The sequence below is a fragment of the Mytilus galloprovincialis genome, chromosome 2 (assembly GCF_965363235.1).
Source record: "Mytilus galloprovincialis chromosome 2, xbMytGall1.hap1.1, whole genome shotgun sequence".
Classification (NCBI taxonomy): domain Eukaryota; kingdom Metazoa; phylum Mollusca; class Bivalvia; order Mytilida; family Mytilidae; genus Mytilus; species Mytilus galloprovincialis.
The window spans coordinates 22,281,062-22,300,829 of record NC_134839.1 but is presented as its reverse complement, the minus strand read 5'-3'; the positions used below and the strand labels follow the sequence as shown (position 1 = coordinate 22,300,829).

Sequence of the window (19,768 nt, the reverse complement as noted above, 5' to 3'; positions counted from 1 at the left end):
TGTGAGGCAATGAAATTCAAGGACCCTGATGAGACTTTGGGTGGTATGATTCACGGGTCCAAAGAGTTTTTTTTTATAATTTACAGATGGAGGAAAATATTATTATTTTTTATGTTTGCTTAAACGTTCCGTGGCAAATAGTTCATGCATTATTCAGTATAAGAACAACTCAATGATAACTCGAACAGAAGTTGCGTTCTGAGAAAAATAATTGAAACATTAAAATACAACTGAAAAGAGAATATGTTGGATAGTTGCAGAAAACTGCTCTGCAACATGCCACCTCGGCACTCTGGAATCATCTGTCGCAAGGATTTTAATAGTACATATAGCGTAATACACTTCCGACACAACGCATCGGGTTCAATGTCTAGTTCTGACAAGTAATATCTGTGAGTGCATAAATACATTCCACATATAGCCAAGTAGACACAACTCATGGGTATGGTTTACTGACGGAAGGAAGAATCGATGTTACCATATTTCTATACCCTAATTCACCCTTGGCGTCCTGTTTACAGACAGATATGTTAACTTGTCATAAAACTGGAGTTTTCAGACATTCCCCGTTTCCATTAGCAATCTCTTTAAACATCAAACATAAAATTTCATCATATAGTTAAAATCATTATTTCCATCTGTATGTCATGTTGTTTTCTCTTTCTCTTTTTTTTTTTTGCCCGTTTGATTGGTCACACACTTGCACAGAAAACGTCTCATAAAATCAAAATTTAATTAAGGAATGACTGTAATATTTTTTTCTGTCTATGAAGAAATAACATAAAAAATTTGGTGCACACTGAATAAAGCACGTGTGCACCACATTTTTTATGTTATTTCGAATAGACAGAAAAAATATTACAGTCATTTCTTATAATTTAATTCTAAATTCCATTTTAAACCGTAGAAAATCATGAAAAAACGTTGATGACGTCACAGTCACATGACTAAATTATGTCTATGGACTCATAACAAAATAACGTCAGCCAATCAGAAGACGCGTAACATCCAAAATTAAATTATTGAAGTTTGACGTCTGTCGTTAATCCACCGGTTGACGGTTGGAGTAATTGCCAACAACCGTTGGATAATGGTAGTCACAAGTTGGATAGTCATTAACCAAAAAAAAAACCGCAAAATTGGCCGAATTCTAATGCATGATTTTCGTCTTCTTGCTTTTGTGCTATGCAATATAAATAGCTTAAACATAAAATGAATCTCTCTCGCTCGCTCAGCTCGCTCTCTATCGCCATCATTTTGTTACTTCGTTGAGTATATGAATATGCTATACATATATAATGTAGAAATACAATACATTATTTTGTGTCGGCTACTTTTGTGGATTTTGACCAATAGACATTAAAATGAATACCTTGTAACACGAAGAGCATGTCAATGTACAACTAACAATAATCTGTCATAAAACCCGTCCTCCCAATTAATCATGTCACTTACCTGACATAGGAAGATAGTAACTGCAGCTGCGGGTCACCGAGAGTCAGTCTATCCTATTAATTTTTGACAGCGCTTCTTTAAATGATTTTCCGCTGACTTTATTTTCTTTATGGTGTGTATTCATTCTAACATCAAGACGCCTTCCATGATGCTTCTGCTATTTATAACGTTGTCGATTTTTGGAGTTACACAGACTCATGGCCAGTGTGAATTTTCTCCATTAAAAACTGAAATATCAGGTACGTTACTTTTTTGTAGGAATAAGTAAGTTTTATATAAGTTAATGACTGCATGCATCATTTTCAGAAATCTCTTTTCAATCTGTACTGTAATGCTGGTTTGAACCGGCCGGGCGGCAAACTGATGCCATGTAAAGAAATTATTAAATTTTGCAATCGTTTTATTGGTGATTATCACTTAAAAAAGTGAATTTTTGTAAATCATTTCTTGATATTTTTTAAATGTTTCAAACCAGTATAAATGAAAAGTTTACCTTGATGATGTTTGACGGTTATTATTAGGCACTCGCTTTTTGGTCATATACGGCTCTTCAACTATTATATTTTTGGCTTTGAGCGTTCCTGATAAAAGTAAATCCAGAAAGCGTTTAGAAAACATGAAATTTAGAAAATGTTATTTTCGTTTTGAATAATTGATCTAATGATATAATAAAATAATAAATGCAACAACGAAGGGTGTTTTCAAAAGTATGCAGGATGTTTTCCAAATTAGTCACTTTTTTCGATCCTGGTTCCGTTTAATGCCAAGTGCCTTTTCTACCAACTTTTGCTTTCTGCGTCTATATAATAAATCAAGAAAGACTGTTGTAAGACATTTAAAACATTTCAGCTTTCAACCAGAGACAGGGGCAAACATTTTTCCTCAGTTTCCTAGATACATTTTTACCTACGTCGAATTTAATTCGTATGACTACCGAAAGCAAACTACAACTTCAGTATAATTTATCTCTTTAATCTGGACAAACAAATATGTGTTATTCTGCCTTCAAAGCGTGATAATGTATGTAGACATTTATGGCAAAAAAATGAATTTTGAAACGTTTCAAATGAAGGTATGAAATGCTATATTTGTTTTTCTCGTGTACCTCATAATTGATAAAAACAAAAGTAGATATGTTTATTAATTGTGTACGCGTAATTGAACATTCGTGTCTTACATGACAGAAGCATAATTCTTAAAACAGGTATTTAATTATTTTTCCTGTATCTTTGGGTCGTATAGTGGTTTTAGATAATCTCTGAGTGACAAAAGCCCTTGAAGATATTAGTGTATGAATTACATAAGAGAACATTGGGTGTTAGACACAACTAATGGACAATACATGTCCGGGTAATATTATTATTTCAAATGTTCAATTAACATAAATAAAGGTGCTTTTGTTAATATCGACAACAAATCTACACAAAGATCAAAACAAAAGTCGTCTAGAGGATCAACAGTAATATATGGCAAATTGTATGCATGTTAAATTTGCTAGAGACTAAATAAAACATGATGAACCAATGATTCGTGGTAATATAAAGCAATTATCTAGCATAAAAGAAGTCCAGAAATATTATGGACATCCTTTAAAAAAATATTTATAGACTATGGTGCCCCTGAGTCCTAGTAAAACTTCAAATGGATATCCTTCTATAAAGTGGATACCTCGGTGGCTACGACCCAAAACGATTTCATAGCGAACAGTGATCGTTTTTAGAACGCTTTGCCGTTCTGTGTAAAATTATGTCATCACTCCTTATACAGATATTTCTGTTCATAAAGCACAAACTCGTTCTTCCTAGAAAAGAACCACATATGTATATATATATATACGATACTTATAAACGCTAAAAAGATAATTTCCCCAGTTTCAAAACTTGAAAAAAAACTTTTTAGCTACTATATAGTTTGCAAATTCATTACAGAAATGGGGTAACGCCAAGATAAAGAGATAAATTATAGATAATGATAGAGGAAATAGAATATGTTAACATTGTAATATAAATGCGGTTGAAGATGAAACCCACTTTTTTCTTAAAATGTAAAATTAATAAATCTTTACGTAATCAGCTTGAAAAAGATATAAATAATATATGTCCAGAGTACTTTAAATTGTCTGAAGCAGATAGATTACAATTAATTCTTAGACTATCTTCATTTGATATATGCAGCTTACTGTTCCGTTCATTAAAAAGTCATTTGCACTGAGGGGAGGGGACACAACGCCTGCATAAATATTACTGTTTTACCACTTTATATATAATGTTTTATATGTTAATTTTTCCATTGTGTACATTGTATTGTATTGTTTGTATATGCCTTCAACATTGCTCAACCCCTAGGCTAGGGGTATAAATGTGCATTTGATAAATAAAGATTAATTTAATAGAATAAATATTTGAAAGAGTGGAACACCAATGTTATAAAATTTAAGATCAGACATCGAGTATTTTCAACAGTTTACAGGATTGTTGGGAACGGTCTGAAATCAGTATACCCCTAACCAATAAATTTAAGAGGAAATGCAAGTCATATATCTGTAATATGTGGACAAAACAATTCAATGAATTCAATGGATGTGTTAACGTGACATTAGTAAATAGACTTCGTGTCATTGGTTAATTGAAGAAAAAAACGAATAAAACATACATCTTCTTACAAAATTTCTGGAGGGTAAATGCGTCCACATTTCTGTAGTCATTCATACACTTTACATTTTCGAATTCATGCCTCAAGTTTATAGAAAACAACTTCTGTTTCCAACAATGCTACAGAAATCTAACATTGCAAGGTACACAAACAATCTAACATTGCAAGGTACACAAACAATCTAACATTGCAAGGTACACAAACAATCTAAAGTCTACATTCTTAGATACAAGGTACACAAACAATCTAAAGTCTACATTCTTAGATACTTCAGACAATAAAAAAATTAATTGTTGCAATAATTGACATTTATAGTTATTTTGTTAATGATTGCCATTTGTTTTTGTCTGTTTTAATATGTTTTACTATCATTCTGATTTAACAGTCATAACAGCTAACAAATGACTTCATAAAAATAGGTGATAAGGCTACATAAAGGATCTCACTGACCAGTGCATATTAATACTTAGTTAATTTATTCGTAATCCTTGATTTTTTTCTTTTATATGTATCTTTTCTCTTGATTTCTCTCTTGGTGAATAAATTTCTTAACCAAACACTTTGGTTCATTTTCTCTTCCACTGGCAAATTCATTCATATGACATCTAATAACTTTTTTTTCTGAAAATATTATTTTTTTGATAACTTATTATGTTAAGCCACGGTCACAACAGATCGTACGTTTTTTTGTCGTGGAAGATCAATAAATAGTGAGGACATATTGTTTCGAAACATCTAAAACATAGTGATGTTTAATTTTGATATATTTTTAACGGGGATTAAAGCCTAGTGTCCCAAATTTTATAAATTGAGATTTTTTGGAGAAGCAGTGAGGCATGTTTGAAAGTCACGCTTGGATGTTCTGTTATGCTTCTTTAGTTTTTATTATTTAGAATATTTTAAAGCTTATGCTCATGCAAACATGACCCGACGAAACACCTGTTGTGTACGAGGAAATCAGAATCATACGATTTACTGTTTTCTTCTATTTTTTCTTGTTGTTTGTACTTTTTTGGTTTTAAGGTAGTTAATTTTACTAAATTCTAGCACAACACTTTTAATTTATTGGATTTCTTTTTTATTTTAGCTTTTGGAACACGAAGATCTTATTGTGAACATCTTGTGAAAGATGGAATGAGTGTAGCTAAATTAAGAGTTTTACCTGATACCACTTTTAAAACATTGGATTGCCATACATGTACATGTAATCAATATGGGATGCGTTGCTGTCCGTAAGTAAACTATGCACAATGAAGAAATGGATAAAACCAAATAGAACTTAAGGTCAAGTAACAGTAAGTGGGCTATGTCGCTAATTTTTCTGACATTTTGCATACAACTTTGGCTCTTTGAATTACCAAATTTGACTGAAATCTGTGACATAACTATTTTATTTTCTTTGGTTACATCTTCTGACATCAGACTCGGAATTCTCTTGAACTGAATTTTAATGTGCGTATTGTTATGCGTTTACTTTTCTACATTGGTTAGAGATATAGGGGGAGGGTTGAGATCTCACAAACATGTTTAACCCCGCCGCATTTTTGCGCCTGTCCCAAGTCAGGAGCCTCTGGCCTTTGTTAGTCTTGTATTATTTTAATTTTAGTTTCTTGTATACAATTTGGAAATTAGTATGGCGTTCATTATCACTGGACTAGTATATATTTGTTTAGGGGCCAGCTGAAGGACGCCTCCGGGTGCGGGAATTTCTCGCTCCATTGAAGACCTGTTGGTGACCCTCTGCTGTTGTTTTTTATTTGGTGGGGTTTTTGTCTCTTTGACACATTCCCCATTTCCATTCTCAATTTTACTGTAACTTGACCTTAAATTTTATTTCATGATATATCAAAATAATTTAATTTTGGATTTAACGCGTCTTCTGATTGGCTGACAGTCTTTTGTCTATCAGCACAAAGACATAACTTTGTGATGTGACCGTGACGTCAGTCATCATCGTGTCAGTTTCACTGATATACTCCGACTACCAATGCTTCACGGGTTATTCAGTGTGCATCTCATTTTTTATGTTATTTCTTCAGAGACAGAAAAAAATATTACAGTTGTTCCTTAAAGAATTTACCCTTCTACATTTTGGCTAAACTCAACTGACACACAAATTCATTGCATATTTAAAAAATCCCAAATTTACCTTCATTTTTCAGTTACCCGACTGAAATCCTCGAGAAAAACAAACGTCGGGACATTTCTCTAAAAGAGAAATGCATACAAAAAGAGGAATAAGAAGAAACTAACACAATCCATGCTGTCACCGAAATGAAAGTTTCCAAATACTGACATAAAAAAACATTAAGATATGAAACGAGATCTGTTGTTCTCTAAAGCAATAAATAGGAATTGAAAACTTTATTTCAGACCATCCTATATTTTACCAAACTGCCATAACAAATAAATGTAGTCGTATGAAACGGTTTTGGTTTAATTTTGATAAACCTCAGTGTTGGCATATTTTGTCCTCTGTTACTGTAGATGAATTATTATAATTATTGACGATTAAGTTAATCTTTTAAACTTTGAACTTTGATCTTTAAAAAAAATGACAAGCATTGAAAATTAAATTATGCATCATGTTATAAAAGTACATGCGTTGAATGTTGTTTGAGTTTCATTAAAAAAATATGATTGAGACCACATCGAGGTGTCTATGATATTGTTACCCAAAATAGATTTACACAAGTTTTACACAAATGAATGACCGATCTCTCTATTTATATTTTAGAAGCAACAGGGATCCACGGTCACTACAAATACCCAGACATTGCAGAATTGTAATGGATGGCTGCACACCCACACCAGTTAGAAAGTCAGATAACAAAACAGACTGTTATACTGCAAAACCCGTCCAAGTTGTCCGTCAAAACAGACAAAGAATAAACAACGTATTAACCACTTTGGACCGAGTTCAGAGAATGCAGCGACAACAAGTGGCCCGTGGTGGTGAGGCCCCAGAAGGTCCTACTCCGGACCAGGTTATAATGATGATGGCAATGTCAGGTGCACTAGATAACCCATACAACCCTTTGGGAACATCTGGTGGAATGTATGGACCTTCTTTCGAGAATTCAATGATGCCATTTTTAATGCTAGGAATGATGGGATCCTAGTGGGTTTTCGAAAATATTATTGAAATCACCGATTTTGTTCCATTTCAAGCTTTAGTACTGCCTTTTTTAACACCGCGGTTGCATGAAATAATCATCAGTGCGCGGTTAATTTCTTGTTTTGTGAAAAATATTACCAGTGATTTTTATTTTGATTTATTCTAGGTTTTAAAAAATGTTGATATTTAGGTATTATCTGTTTTCAGAACAATTTGAGTTAGTCAATGAATATTTTTTTTCATAATTGACATCATTAAATTTACAAGTATCCGGTTAACTTATGGTAGAGAGTATTTTACTCTTTGTTAACCGTCGATGTTGAAAAGATTATTACAAAGTTGTTCGAAATCCGTAAGAATAACATGTAATAACATAGATGGAAAACTAGCCCGTACATAATATGCAAAATCCGGTTAAGTTTAGATTATGATACCATATATATTGTGCAGTATTTTTTCCAATTGTTTTTTAATAAATATTTCAATTTTGTGATAACTTGTGATTAGATTATAACACAATATTGACTGCTGTACCCCCCATTTTTGACACTTTTACCTATTATGTCTGCTTGTTTTGTTCACACATCTTTGTCAATATAATGGAATTTGATGCGACTGTCTTACAAGTGAGAGGTTTAGCTAGCTATAAAATCAGGTCTTATTCATCATTTTCTACACAAAAAAATGCCTGTACCAAGTCCGGAATATGACAGTTTTTATACATTCGTTTCATGTGTTTAAGTCTTTTGATTTTTTCCTCGGAGTTCTGTATTTTTTACTTTTTGTTTATTGGGTTTATTTTCTAGTCAGAATACAGATCTGATTTTGATAGATATTTACAGCAGATTCCAACGAGTATGAAGCTATATGTAGATTCTTTGGTTAGCTTCCTTGTTAGCTCAACTATGAAATCATTATTAGGTACAGGTACACAAGCCTTTGGGTGGAGTCAATAGTTAAACAGAGAACCAATCAGAACTAGTCACAGAATATAAACATTGTAAAACTTGTTTTACAAGTCAGTTTAAAATAAGTTCTCAATCTAAATTTAAAATTTATTGATAAGTATAAGCTAATTCACACGCATGCTGTAGGTGTGTTTGATTTGCCAATTTTATTTCAATCAATTACTCAGTTCATTTATAAATCCAGTTATGTGTATGTATAAGGTTAATGACCCCTTCTGTAGCCTTTGAATTACGAATGTTTCAAACTGCAATAATATAAAAACATCAAAGATAATGAATAAGGCAGCAACCATTTGATTTTCTGGGGGGGGGGGGCTATGGTTTTTTTTGGAAAAAAAAGTTTGTTTCCAGTTTTTGGAGAAAAAAATAATTTGTTTTTGATTCTGAGAAAAAAAAATTGTTTGTTTCACCCTCTGCTGCCACTATATGTAATGCTAAAATTGAAAGAAAAAAATTGTTTTCGACTTGTCGCGAAAAAAATAGATTGTTTTTCGCCGCAGGCGAAAAAAAAAGTTTGTACAGAAAAAAAAAACATAGCCCCCCCAGAAAATCAAATGGTTGCTGCCTAATAGAAATGGGCCATTTTGTATGTTTACAATGAGGAAACTTCGATTAAGCATTATTATTTGTAGTTTTAATGCATTTAAAAGTTAAACGGGATTTTGTGGCAAATAGAAGTGGGACGTTTAAAGACGTATCGTATCCGTATCTGATACGTTGACGCATCTGAAAGTAGCTGTGGGTTACTGTTTAATTAATCATTTACATGTTTAAAAATGACATGTATATATCGTTGTTTTCTTCTATGTTAGTTATCTTTTGGTCATTAATACACTCTTTTTATGACATGATAGACATCTAAACAATAGATATTTAAACCATACGCATATGTCAGGCCTGAATTTGAATAATAATGCAGATGCGTAATGGTTGTTTTATTACATTTTATAGAAAACAGGGATTTTGTGGCAAATTAAGCAAATATTTTGCAGAAAACCTCAAAATTCAATACAGAGATTTTCGTTATAAAATCATCTACAAAAATTACTCACTTGTGAGTCCATGAATATTAATGATCCAGTGTTTAATTTCAACAAATCATCATAAACAACCTTTACATTCCAAAAATACTCTTGATGAGTCACTATAGTCGAACGCACCCTAGAAGGTGTACTTGAATTGATCCATAATTATATCTTTAATGAACAAACATCATTGCTAGCACTACATGTAGTAATCCCCTATATTACACGCATTGAATTGTCAAACATTAGAGGACAAGGAGAAAGGATGTGGATTTGCTATAAAATGTCCATATGTTTAGCGTTGAACCAACATAAGGGTACACAATCCTTAACTTTATTTTTTTTATGATTGAACTTAACTCATATGTAGTTATAATATATATTGATACGAAAACACACGTGAATGTCAAATGTGTGTACATGTTAGCTTCTAATGTCGTCCATGTATTGTTTTCATAATTGTATTATATGCACTGTAAATATATTGTTAATATATCTTTTTTAAGGGCAATAACTTGATTAAGTATGGATTAAAATCATTTTGACATACAAGAAGCAACTCCAACTACTATTATGTAAATATAATACACCGTGATACGTCAACGTATCAGATACGGATACGATACGTCTTTAAATGTCCCACTTCTAATAAACCAAGATTTTTGTAGGAAATCCACAGATATTTTTGTTAATTTTTTTTAAAAAGCATAGATAACTCACTTGATTTTCTATGATGTGCTAGCGTTTATTGTTTACAAAAAGTCCTAGACAACCGTTAATGTAAATTAAAAAAAATCGTCCGAAGTCACGAAATTCGAGCGCACCCTAGAAGGTGTACTTGAATTGGTCCATATATATTGTTTAAACCAATATCTAAATTTATAAACTGGTTTTAATGAAATCATTTCTAGCACTGCTTGCAAAAGAAACCTCCATATATCAAGTACTAAATTGCCAACTATGAAAGTGCAAGGGGAAATGCTGTGGATTTGCTATAAAATTTCCATTTGTTTAGCATTGAATCAACACATAGGTACATCATCCTTGAACAAAAAATAAACCGTAACTCCGCTTCTAATTTATTGTAATACATAGATTTTTTTTAAATTCAATCAAAAACTATAAGAAATGAAATTTAATTTGCAAAGTTGTTTAGGGAAACCTGTTTGTATGAAACATACATATTATAAACAGGCCATTGATATGAGTGTTTTCATTGGATGATGAATTTGTGCGCTCCTCCCAATTTTGAGGTAATAATCATTTCATGGTTGAGCTAACAAGGAAGCTAACCAAAGAATCTACCTGTAGCTTCATACTCGTTGGAATCTGCTGTATAAAAAAACATGCCTATCTCTCATTGTGAGATTTATAGATTATCGTTGATCATCTCAACAAGATTGATTTTCTCGCTTGAGCCGGTACGGAAAGTAAGAAAAGCAATCTAGTTGAGATGACCAATGATAATCTGTTTATCGCTATTTTACCGATGACGATGTTGTCAATTTCATGTCAATTTCTTTAGTTTATTGCGATAATTTTCCATCTCATGAAAAATTATCACGAAAAATGCACAAAATAGCGATAATAAATGTTACCTCACCAGGTTTAACCCTCTATTTTTACGGACAAATGTCAAATTATTTAGAAATCGAAAATTGCATATAAGATAAATCAAAATACAAATTACAACATATCTTATAATAATTATTTAATCAAAAGTCATTAGTCAATAAAGATTTTCAAGATGTTTTTCAAATGGATGCTGATGTGTAAAGTTAGTATAAGTCTTAACTTACATTTGATCTCTTATGGGAATTATCTCATTGACAATCATAATACCATTGGAGCTGCAAAATTTATAATTTTCTTGAACCTCGAACTGATGTACATTTTGTCATGGGGGTCTTTTTGTAGCTTATTATACGGTATAGCTTATTCCATTGCTGAAGACAGTACGGTGAAATATACTAGAAGTTGTATTTTACATCCAAGTCTTTTGAACTAACATTTGGTGCTTCGCATGTATATAAAAATCTGCCATAAAGTTACCGATTGTACAGCGTGTTCGCCTCGAATGCGGCAGCTTGTGGTTGTGTTTAGAATTGATATTTGCTGGTTCGTTGCTGAGAACGCGGTATTAAGGAGTAAGTTCAAAGACAAGTCAGTTCGGAGTCAGATTGATACAGTGTCCAGGTATGGTCTTCCTGCTGACTGTTACCTTGTACACTAGCACGTTAAAAGTCTGGCCCAGCGTGTATGTCTAGCACACAAAGCAGTACATAAATCAGGGTTAATATTCATGTTACATTAAAATGTTCTCGTCTTGAATATGCATTAAATTTGACACTGAACGTTCAACAGCAATCCTTTATAATCATCTGTTTTGTATATACATATCTAAAGACAACTTTATGTTTATGAAATATTACGTGAAGTAAAGTGAAGTATTCATTGGCATAAAGGTTACAGATGAATGAAATAACAAGAGACAGGTTTTTTTTTATCTTCTGGACACTTGACCTTACTATGTATAAAATATTTGCACTCATAGATCAAATAGCGCACTTTAGTATACTACCTGAGTTGACGACCCTATCATGTAACACATTAAAATGGAAGAATTTACCTCGTATATAATATTTGCTCTAAACCCCTTGTTTTCGTAATGGTACATAGTTTAAACAGGAGATATACATTAAGTGTTGATGGTAGCAACTGTAGGGAATTTGCATCTTATTTCAATGTGGGTAAATAGTTTATAAAAAAGGACTCAGTCTGAATGTCCTTGGTCGTTATGTACTTCCTGATAGGCTCTCCCTTGATCTGGGTAAGAAAAAAGACCTCGTTTTAGGACTAGTACGTTTGAAACAGTTCACGTGGTTTGCAGATAAGCTAGATACTAATATATAAAAACTGTGGATAAAACAATTTTTTTCATAGAAAAGTTAGTGTTGGTTCATGAATGTGCCGCAAGAGTCTTATATATAAGTTGTTAACTTAAACCTGATTTTGAAATATGCGTATTTGTTATTTAATAAACATTGGAATAGAACTTGAAACCGTCCGGATTCTATTTGTTTTTAGCGACAATGTTAAGAAATAAAAAAGGAGTGAATTTTTGCGTAAAGAAAGCAAGTACTCTCCATGTGCCTACGTGTTCACAATTAATAAATAAGTGCGTTTTGAGCTCTTCGGGTTCTAAATAATAACAGTAAATAAAGTGTTCCACTTGCGCCTTTACAATCAAGCCGGTTTTTACAGGAAATGCGTTGCTCACATTGAAGGTTGCCGGTAAAAATCAGCTCGTAAAGGTAAAGTTAATTTAAGGTCAAGGAATAGTAAATGTGCTACGTCACAGCTTTTGGTAAAGTTTTGCTTACACACAAGGTTCGTTGAAATTTAACTGAAAATTGAAAAAAAATCTTTTTTATTCTCTTAAGTACAAATGATTGAATTCTTTTAAAGTATGTGTACATTTGTACATAAATAAAGGCATAGTAGTATACATGCTGTTAAATCACCAAAAGCGCTCTTAAATTTAAAATAATCAAATCTCTAATTTCAAATCCATAGGATTTTCTTTAAAACGAATTATAGAAGTAGAATAGCTATATGACCAAAAAGGACCATACAAAATAGCAAAATCTATCAAAGGTCAAATTTTCCTGAAGGAGTTGAAACCTAAGTTGCTTATTTATTTCTAAATTTATAAACTATCAATTTTAGAAAAGGCTTGGTATAAATCCTGTTTGTACCGAAGTAATGACTGCTGAGCAAACTGGTCCTAGGTATTTTTTAAAATAATAACAAAATGCCATGACAATATGATCCAGAAAATGAGGGAAACCGCAAAATACACGGGATTACCCCTGGTGTTATTACGACAAATTGTCTATGAAATTCATAAAAACAAACAACTCAAAGATCATTTTGCTACTAGTATATCTTAAACTACATTAACCATCCTATATTTGTTATGGAGTAAGCGATAATGGTGCCAAGAAACTGGCAAAAGAACAGATATCTCATTCTCTATGTTTCTCACTTATCAGAAAAGAATGATTGCATCTACAACGAGAGACACATTTTGCCTTTATCATTCAACCAAAATAATCCCCCCAAAAAATTGCAAATCCAAGAAATACTAGGAATCATTAGAGATATAAGCCCATAGTTGAAGGGGCATTAGCTACCAAATTCATAACCACTAAATTGACCTAAATTCTCCTTTTTCCCCAAACATACTTTAACGTATATCAAAATTTTAAAAGAATAAACAACATATGGAGTCATTATTAAATATCAACATTTTGGGACTGTACGCAATTTAATTAACCACCGACCTAAAAAAATAAATGACGATAGGCACGAGAGACCATAACAAATATATATATATGACGTCATAGTTCTATTTGAATTCGTACCTTTTATAGTCAGCCATAACATCGTTTTACGGAATGAATTTTGAAGACCAATATTATATAGTTATACTAATCTATTTATGAGTTTGACTGTCCGTTTGGCATCTTTCGTCCCTCTTCTATTCTATCAGCGCTTATATATTTTTTTTCAATAATTAGAAATGTTGAACAAATTGTTAAGTAATCTCCAATAGAAAACAAGTAAAGCATGTATACCGATGAAAATTAGAAAGGATAATGTATCACTGGTTTTTCATTACTCATTTTTTTTTATAAAATTATAAATTCAACCAAAATGACTGCTGAAACATGGAGTTCATATTCAATTTTCATTTTTTTTTTGTAAATGCTTGAAGCATTTTTTTTTTAATATTCAACCTATATTGTCAAGCCAGTAGCTGGACAATTATTAACGTATAAAATAATCTGTGGTCAAACTCCAGTTTATAATTCAATCATCATTTATAATTAGAATTATTGTGTCAACTTTTATCTTTAGCTCAAAGTATACCTATATCTCATATAATATGATAACTACTCAAAGTCCAAGAGTCAATGTTAACAATTCCAAGGTCTATATTTACTCACAGTGCATTCTGTTACAGTTTTACGTCAAACCATTGCAATATTGCATAAAGAGTTCAAGGTTAGAACACATTCCTCGTTCTAGATTTAAGGAAACTTATCAACGTCAAATGACTTCAATATCTATTATAATAGGGTCGAGGTTATTGTAAAAATAAAAGTAGAGGGTAATTTCTTCGAATGAATGAGCATTTTCCAAACAGTTTTTATAAAATTGAAATATAAGATACTTGTATAAACTATAATAAAATGTCTATGCTACTTATTGACATATTGAATCGTTTTACTTGGTATTTTGATGTATATGTATTTGTATTATTGTTAAATAATTTTATATGATTATTTTTTAAGATATTTCCAAATAAAATTCATGTGACTGTTTTTTACTTGCATCAGCCAATATGACCACACTTAAAAGTCCTTACAACACATGTTATACAAAGAACAAAATTGACGAAGCAAACTTTCTTCCTAGTTGGAGGCGTCATATTTCCGAAATGATTCTAGTTTAAATTTTAAATTAAGAGAGCTATAAATGCATATCCATGTATCATGTCTGTAACGCAGTTAAAGTTTGATCATACATAGATGATTTACTACCATATTCGACCGTGTATAATACGAAGTTATGTACAGTTCGCAGGTATGTATAGTACGCAGTTATGTATAAAACACACCCTTTTTTACCCCCCCCCCCAAAAAAAATAAAAAAATTTGGTGATTAAAATTGTGAAAAATATTTGATAAAACACTTTAAAAGTCTAGTTCACTGTTAAAATCCTTTGATAGGGACCTATTATTCCATTACTATATTCAACGTTTGTAAAAGCTAGGCCATGCTCTTCAAGATTTCAATTTTAATAAAGCCTTATATCTGTTTAACAAAAGGGCGCAACATATATACAGCAATATATGTTGTGCAAAAATATAATCTCTGGATATTTTTATGAAGTGATTATGGTTAGGGAAAAAAAATCAGATGTGGGTCGATTGTTATTTTCTTCCGACCTTACTATAATTCACTCACCATTTTGTGTCTTTAAAAGAATGTTTGCTGAGGATTAATTCTGACATGACAATGTCTAATTTATAAATAAACATTTTATATTATACAAAGAACCGTACAGCATCAATAAAACCTTCAATACCAATATTACTGAATTAGACTTCATAAACAAAGTATGCATTACATAGTTATTAATGTACCATAACAGAAAAGAAAAAAAAACCCACAAATTTAGCGTCTATTTGCAGAGGGCTGCTAAGATTTGTCTAGGCGGGACAAACGATCGTCTGCCATGTAATACCTGACGATTGTCAACCATCACTACGTCATGTTTCTTCCACGAAAAATCAATAGCTAGCTCATTTAGAGTATTTTCTAGTGTTGTCATAACATCAGGATCCATAGGAGATCCATCTCCAAATGTAATTGATGTTTCTGGAGAATTTCTGCTATCCTTCCAACCACGGTATACAGCTATTACGGAGTTAAACCATGTCATTTTACCAGTGCGTTTATCTTCTCTTATTGCTGGGAGAACATCTGTTATTGTTTTGAGACAGCCATCTGAGAGCCACTCAATGCTACCGACTAACTCTAGAGCTTTCTTCTCGGCTTCTTCCTTGTTCGTTGTCCCGTAAGTAGATTGCCACCCTCTACCTATGGGTGAAGACGGATCGTCTCCGTTCGGAAGAACCCGTGTATACTTTACACCGAGATTCAATAGTTTATTTACAAATGGTTCGTTTAATTTTAACATTTGTTGATAAACTAGATTAGATAAAACAAGGGGTGTCTGACCTCCTTCTGGTGGACTAATATTACAAAAGAAAAATAGAACATTCGGGAACGTCGGTACTTGGGCCATTTCATGATGAAAGGGAATAAGCATTTCCGGTGGAGCTTCGTTTGATGTAAAAACGTCGCCGACCACTAACTTTCTTGGAGCTGCTCCGCCGACATAAGGCAGTGCATCATAACCAAACGACTTGACGAATTTGTCGAACATTTCGGGGTTTTCGATTGGAAAGCCGCGGAATAAGACAGCACCATATTTTATCAAACAAGATTCAACATATTGTCTGTTATTTTCAACCCAGTTACATGTCTTGTTAATGTCAGCAAGATCTGAGATTTCTGCAGGTGACACAATGTAAGGGAAAACTTCACCGCTGAACACTTTCTGTTGTGGTTCTGGAAGTTTTACCTCAACTAATTGGCTGGCCATTTACCTGAATGATGAAAACAGAATATCTTTAAACCTATACATTATCTTTGCTGTAACAATTACATGATAATATTCGGCACCAAAGATCAGATCTAAAACGTGCTTATTCTTACAGATGAGTAGATAGCTATATACATTTGAAATTTTAAAAAAAATCCCGAACGGTCAAAACGCAAATGGGCTTTTTTTATACAATAAAATACCATTAGATCACTTACAAGTACTATGTTGTTATGATCCTGCTACGTGATAGCACAAAAAATGCCAACAAAGTTCAAATATATAAATAACACAATTTTCAGCAACCAGTTCATTCAAAATAAAATCAGACGATTTTGACTCCCATAGTATCCTAGTAGTCTTGGATTTGCTAAGTGATAACGATTATGATTTATATGTTTAGGTTCAACGGTTGAGATCTGAACGATTATTTGAGTACTGGGTTGATATACTCTAAAGTTTGTGTCTTTATACTACATCACATATGAAATATATAAACTTTGTCAGTCTTGGTTCATTCGTAAAATGTTTCATTTCCATAAAGCTCCACTAATACATTGAACTCCGTATGTTTTAGTTGATTTAGAACACGTGAACTGTTTCTTAAAGCGACTAAGCAATTACATCTTCGCTAGCCAAGGGTTAGGATCCACTTCCCTCCTCTTCAAAGAGATAGAAATGACGGGAGGGAGGTGGGTCGTAACCCTTGGCTAGCAAAGATGTAATTGCTTAGTCGCTTTAAGAGACAACAATACGTGTTTTGATATTGGTTACATTCATATTCCATTTGATAAATTGTCGACTGACAGTTTTTTATACAATTGTTTAGGTTTCAAATTGAAAGTAGGTATTTTTTTTTTATTTTTTTTTTGTCGTGTATGTATTTGTTAGTATGACCAAACAAGTGTAAGTATTTAAAACAGGTTCAAGAACTTGACCCTGCTAGCTTCTGGAGAAAGTAACAATAAGAAGGTATCGGTCAACCAATACGTGATGATGATCGTAAAACATTTGTATGTGTCCTCACATTTCTCTTTGGAGCACTTCTCTGTTAATGGTGTCCGTTGAAGTGAAAGAGAGTCGAAAGATACCAAAGACATTCAATCATAAAGTCAACATATGGCAAAAACATCAAACAAGAGCAGAAGACAAATGAGGGTCAAATAACAGTATAACAAAAAAACAAACAAAAATCTGCACACGCGTGTATTTGAACGACATACAATGAGGTAGAAACTATTATAATTCACCCTTTTTATTGATACCTAATTAAAAAAAAAAAGTGTATTTCAAATTAAAAAAAGTCTTGATATCTGACAGACGTCAAGTCTTTGAGGTAATCTTAATGTCAAGTTAACTGAGATATATATCAGATGGAAGCACTCAATGTTAAAAGAAGAAGATACCAAAAGGATAATTATAAACCAGAGGTCGGGTAAAATCGACAATATTATGGCAAAAAAAGTTTACAAATCATTCACAGAAAACTAAAGATTGAACAATACAAACTACCGAAGGTAATCATTGGTACGTCAAAAGGATAACCAAATCCTGTTCCTCAGATTATTATAATATTTGTAACTATTGAGTGTGAGGACATCATCAATTTAACTGAACCTAAAAGTAATAAATTCGAAAAGACACCTTTCAGGATTGACGAAGATTGTTATGTCACTGCCAGTACAACAATAAAGAGATTTACGAAACACAAATTTGAAAGTCATGAACTGACGACAATCAGGAATATAATAAAAGGAACTAGATCAATCCAATAGAAGATACAGGCCAAATGGAATCTAGACCACCCAATATAATAAAAGGAACTAGAACAATCCAATAGAAGATACAGGCCAAATGGAATCTAGACCACCCAACAACATCTGTAAGTTAAGAAACTGAAACAATGCGTTTTGATTAACAAATGTTTACTGGCAATTTTGCAGATACACTTTCATTATGAAATAGTATGATTCAGCATATTGTAGAAAAGAGATATACTGGACAACAGACATGATAAAGAAACGGAAAACCGATACTCTCATTTGCGTTTTGATTTAAGACAGTAAAATATCCAGTCGGAAATCTTGACGGTTATTTAATGATATTTCTTCATGTCTCCGAGACGGATTTCTGAAAACTAATTTTTATGAGTGTTATTTCAAATTGTTAGTATTATCTCATATAAACTCATTAATTGATACTAGTATACTATAGCAGAAATGACCGCACACCGCCCCAACAAAATGTTTACTCACAGGACGACCTGCTTGGCAGGTGATGGTATCCTCTTGAAATATAGTTATTTATCTTGTTCGTTTATTTATCAACCCTGAAAGTTTTTGAGACAGCCTTACTTACTAGCGCTAATATATACCTTATAGAAATTAAAAACCTATATACAATATTATACTCATCCGAAGAATTAGTATATGTTATTGGTTTATTATTCTAGAATAAACACCCTATTTAGTAGCTTATTGCTGTTTTCTGCTACAAGAATATATTCATAAAACTTACCCTTTTAAATATATATAAATATAAATATATTATGAAAATATTTTCTTCTCTAAACAAAAACACCTTCCAAGAAAATTTTACTAAAAATTTGGTAAAAGCTTACTGAATTTGTGTAAGTTTTGTCTTTTAAACTAATTATAATCACGTGAATGAGGTATCTAACTGATAAATTTGACAAAGTTGAAGTAGAATTCAAAATAAACCTTGACCAAATTTATCATGTGATAATGAAATGTTATTTATATTCTAATTCGTTAACTCAAACGCATATCAAATATTAATCAAATAACTACAAAACTACAGATGCAGATCCAGGATTTGGAAAAAGGGAAAAGGCGACAAGGGGAGTGGATCGGCCCCAACTAGAAAAAGATTGAATTTGAACAGAAGACTGGATTATGTTGCTCCATAAGGAGACATAACATCCGCCTCTGAACTGTCAAATCGGAGACGCGACTTACAGAAACAAGAGCACTTTTTATTATGCATTTGTGAAAAGTTCATGTAAATACTTAAATACACAAAAAATAAGCAGCTGGTATACTGGTTGCTGCCTCCTGGAGCTCCACAAATTTTAAAATAAATAATATTAATTATTATATCATTTATTTGGTAAAATGTGACTGAGCACTTTGACTGCAATTCCACGAATTGTATGTGGGATCATCTGTGGTCTCCATTTTATCAGAAACAACGAGATTTTCAAAGAAGGATCGTTTAAAAAATGTGGGAGGGAGTTCTTGTATGTATACAATTAGTACAAGTCATGTAGACTATAGACAGATGATATAAC

General features: G+C 32.3%; 2 long non-coding RNA genes across 2 annotated transcripts; one reads left to right on the top strand and one right to left on the bottom strand.

Annotated features, from left to right (window-relative positions):
* The first annotated feature begins 1,506 nt into the window (after positions 1-1,506).
* On the top strand, positions 1,507-8,064 carry LOC143063131 (uncharacterized). The gene is made up of 3 exons (XR_012974947.1): positions 1,507-1,694; positions 5,195-5,339; positions 6,845-8,064. It is a non-coding gene; the product is annotated as an uncharacterized LOC143063131 (long non-coding RNA).
* A 7,246-nt stretch (positions 8,065-15,310) lies between these two features.
* On the bottom strand, positions 15,311-19,096 carry LOC143063130 (uncharacterized). The gene is made up of 2 exons (XR_012974946.1): positions 18,976-19,096; positions 15,311-16,462 (listed from the first exon to the last, which is right to left on the bottom strand). It is a non-coding gene; the product is annotated as an uncharacterized LOC143063130 (long non-coding RNA).
* Between the last annotated feature and the right edge of the window lie 672 nt (positions 19,097-19,768).